A 5025-nucleotide genomic window follows, 5' to 3' on the forward strand; every position below is an offset into this window, starting at 1 on the left:
CAATCTTTTCCACTTGATTTTTTTTTGTTATATTGTATCAGAAGCCTGATAATTGGGGATCCAAAATCAAAATTTGCATGGATGGGGCGGAGCTCCTGAAATTTTTACATATATAGGACTTAAGGCAGTTAATAGAGCTTATCAATGACTATTTCAGGTATAAATTTGATCAAAATCGTTGGAGCCGTTTTCGAGAAAATCGCGAAAAACCCTGTTTTTGACAACATTTTTGCCATTTTAGCCGCCATCTTGAATTGCATTTGATCGAAATTGTTTGTGTTGGATCCTTATAGTGTAAGAACCTTAAGTTCCAAATTTCAAGTCATTCCGTTAATTGGGAGATGAGATATCGTGTACATGATGAGAATGTGAGGTATGTTACTAATAAACTTGGGCAATTTTTGGTGAATTTTTTGTAGACAAAAAATAATTATTTTGAATAACAATAATAATTTTTATTTAGTTTTCTAGATCTACTCATTCTATTCATGATATATTTTTTTAACAGTTTTGGTCCAATATAAGTATTTTATAAAAACAATTACTGTTATTATAGTAATAGCCTATTGATAAGCCAAATGGAAATGAATAACAAGTGACCACAAGAACGTTTAGTCTATACTTCTCCTGTCTATAAGCAGCTTATGACATATAAAAAACAAAAAATAATAGAATATTATTAAAAATTCCATTGCACAGAAGAGAATTTTCTTTACTCCATCATGAGTTGAATGAGAAAGTTGAGTACCTAGTTTACATGTTCTCAGCAGAGGAGCCAGGTAAAAAACTTCTCTCAATAACATTGCAATGGACCTGGAAAAATCAGAGGAAAGTGAGAAATTAATGTGTTCATTCATGAAGGTAGCTCAACTATTTTCAAATTCATTTTAGCATAAAAGCACAGTATTGAGAAACTCTGTACAGATATAGTGAACAGTTCGATAGTGACTTAATATTTCAAATGAAATTTGTTGTGTTATTGGTCATCTAGCTCAAATTAAAATAGGTTACTTTTTTCTGTGATATCGAAATTTTAGCTTTGCCATCATGGATGGATGTAAGTTAATTTTTTCAATGGGAAGCTGATCATGCAATAGAAGTATGATTTCAATACAAAATTTTAAGATAATAATAGAATGACGATATCGATAAGTCAAATCAAACCATCATTACCTATGTATTGACATCAATCAAACCGTTCCTGAGATATTCGCATTGGAAATCATCAATAAATAAGGCTAAAATAATATAACAATGGTTTATTGGGTATCTAAAGCTGAACTATTTTCCCATTTTCACTTTGATCAATAAAATTTGATAGCAACGATTTGTAATGTATACTTTCATTAGTTCTATTTTTGCGTCATTTATGGTATCTTCAAATGTGAATATCTTTGAATATATTGATATTTTAACGTATCTAACATCTAATGAGAATAGGCCTAAAGACACTCCACAGTTGCAGAGAGTTTGAGTTTCAATCTAACTTTAAGAAATCGAAAAAAAATTTGTTCAATACTCATACTTGTATTTTGTTCAATGTTGAATTTGATTTGAATGAAATAAATTTATTGTAGTTTCTATTCTCTAACTCTACATATTCTGCTATTCTCAATCTACATCATAGTTATAGCACTCACACCATGCTAGCAGCACGTTTCTTAATAATCTATTTCTTCCAATTAGTTTTAAGCACAGAATTATTTCTGTTTCAGACCACAAAACTCAGTCGAATTTCAGAGCACACTTAATTACTGGATGCTATGGCCCATTTCCAGTAGCACAATGTCTTGCTATTTCTGGTATGATACTTATTCCAGAGTCCTCACCATCTGCGAAAAGTAGTACGGTACAATTCATTTCTTCGGTAGCTACTAATAATTAAAACAACTAATAGGAATTATAAAATTATTTTCAAATAATGTCCATAGTTAAATATCTATAGTAGTAGTATTACAACCCCATTGTTACAGAATACAGCTGACTATGCATTGTCTTCTTTATGTCTCAATTAATTATTTTCAGTTAGTTCTACTCAAACTCTTGACGAGAGCACTCGGCTCCCGAAATTCTTTAATTCGGTATTTTCTGTATTGTAGTGTTAATAAAGTTTCAATTTTTAAAAACTCAGTCGTGTCGTCCAATCACTTAACTGGCGCCCGAACTTACGTCGCGGAAAGTTTTATCGTTGTATCATCCACGTTCATTAAATCGGATACAAGACCTTTTATCTTGTGCAACGAAAAACTTTGAGTTCACCTCTTCATCCGTGAACCAACCATATATTTTTCTCCAACGAGAAACTCATAGTGAAAGTGACTCGACTTCAAAATTTCAAAATCTATCACTCAACTACAAAATATTCTCCAACGAGAAAACAAGTCAAGTGTTATCAGAGTAAACTCAAACTTTCAAAATTTCTTCAACAAGAACTTAACTTTCACCAGTGTTAATAAGTGTAAATCAAATCAAACTACACAAAACGAAAACGACTTCAAGTACTTCAATGGAAAACCACCATCAAGCTGTTATCACCATCACGCTGTAACCGTATCCAGCCTAGCAGTTAGTTCAACCCCACGCTGGCCACCGCAGGAGACGAGAGGACTCTACAGAGGACCGAGATCTCGCCACCTTCAGGAGGATTCCTGCTGTCCTTATATCATCCGAAGGAGAAGACGACACCGACGCCGACGCCGACGCTGACGACAACCGGAACATCGCCCACCAACCTCAATCGACTGAGAGTAATTTCGTTATATCTTCCTCAACCAAACCCTACAATGCCTAATATCTCGAAACAAATTCCTCATGACATTCTTAAATTCATACCCCACTATGATGGTACTTGCTATAAGCTACCACATTTTATTAGTACTTGTAATGAACTACTAGTGTCCTATTGTAGTGCAAACATTGACGAAAAAACAGAAAATCACTGGCTCCTTTTCAGGGCAGCCGTAAGCCGTCTTTCAGGCCCGCAGAATCAGTTGTTTTTAAAACAATTGTACAACTGTAACAGAGCTGATAGCCGCTCTAAAAACAAACTTCGCTGACAACAGGTCCGTTCCAGACCTAATTGCGGAAATTACTTTCATGAAATCCTATTCAAATGAACACCCGATCGAATTCATTATCGCCTCGATGAAAAACGCACAACTGTGTTGACTAAATATAAACTAGATGGTATCCAAGGTGAACTTTTGACAAATCTAATGCAGCAGTTGAACGCAACTCTCACTCGTACATTGATTCACGGAGTTCATCCAACTTTGGGCTCTCATTTGCAATCCTGCAAATTCACGATCTTGACGATGCTAGACATAAATTATTAATGATGTAGTATTGTTCTAAGGAGCTTGAACTTCAAATCAACTATCAGTACTCAATAAAATTGATTCAAGAGCTTTTAATCAAACGCCAATGCGATAAAAACACATTCACTCATGCTTATCAAGCAAGCAACAGAGCTTTTTCTAACAACTTCTCGCAACCTCGAGTACCGAATTTTTCCAACAGAATAAGGATCACAGCAAACATTCCCCCAGAACAGAAACTTTCAACAAAATTTTCCTCAAAATCAATTTGCTCAATTCCTCACCAACCGAGGCCTGTGCAAATCAATCCTCAATTCAGACAACCACATAATAGTAAGTGGGATTCACAAAACACTGTCAGCATGCGCACAGTTCAACTAATCCTTCTAATCGTTTCAAACTGAACTCAAAATCTCCGTTTGAAGTGCATCATTTGCAAGATGACTTGACAGATAACTCATCTAATCTTTTCGGAAACGGAATCCAAAACATGCACGATGACTTGACAGACAACTCATCTCATCCTTTCGGAACGAAATCCAAAGCATGCAAAACCAGCTAACTTCACTTACTGAAGCATTCAACAACATGCAGGCTCATTTTTTAGGGGTAGGCCCAACACACTCAGCGGAAACACCCCCAAAAATTTGAATTGAATATCATAAATAAGTCGCTCCCATATTTTGTCGACCACGCTAACCGTAAATGGATGGTTGACACTGGGTCGTCAAAGAACTATGTGAACCCCTCTATCATACCACCCAATGTGACCAGATATAAAGAAAAGTTCGTAGTAAAAACACCAGCCGGTGAAAGTGGTGGAAATGAATACATCTATATGAACTCAAATACTGTGTTTCCAGGAAGTTCACAAATCAAAATGTACGTGTATGACTTTTCAACAAGATACGATATCTTATTAGGTCACGAAACTTTGAAAGAACTCAAAGCCAATGTAAATATACAAACAACACGTTAGATTATCGTACTATTTCGAAACCGTTGTTATCAGTGATTAACTCTAATGAACAAATTCAATTGAAACCAGGATTTAATGTTGTTACTGTACCAGTTAGGTCGATTCCTAATCTCAAGACAGGACTACTTAAAGCTGTTTCTCATGAAAGCTATTACGTTGAAGAAAGTATTGTTAGTATAGAAGAAAATAGATGTAAGTGCGTAGTGTATTCCAATGAGCTCATGACCATAAGCCCCGAGCCAATGGAGATAGAAGAATTAGAAACTATTTTTGACAATGATGAAATTGATAACTCAGATGTATCAAACAAATCGGATATTATAAGAGAAATTCCCAAACTTCTTCGGACGGACCATATGAATGTCGAAGAGCGGAAACATATCATAAATCTAATACGGAATTTTCCTGAAATCATCAAACGTGAACATGATGAATTGACAAGTAGTACTAATCTGTTGAAATTTAAAATCAACACTACTGACGAAATCCCTGTATATTCTAAAATTATAGATACCCTCAAGTGTTTAGGAAGGACGTTGAATTAGAAATTGACAAACTTCTTCAGAATAAAATAATTCAACATTCCAACTCCCCATATACAGTCCAATTTGGGTAGTGCCCAAAAAACCAGACGCCTCCGGTAAACGTAAAATACGTGTCGTTTTAGATTACAGGAAGATTAATGATAAAACGATTGAAGACAAATATCCTCTACCAAATATTGAGGAC

This window comes from Nilaparvata lugens, unplaced genomic scaffold (assembly GCF_014356525.2).
Source record: "Nilaparvata lugens isolate BPH unplaced genomic scaffold, ASM1435652v1 scaffold5323, whole genome shotgun sequence".
Classification (NCBI taxonomy): domain Eukaryota; kingdom Metazoa; phylum Arthropoda; class Insecta; order Hemiptera; family Delphacidae; genus Nilaparvata; species Nilaparvata lugens.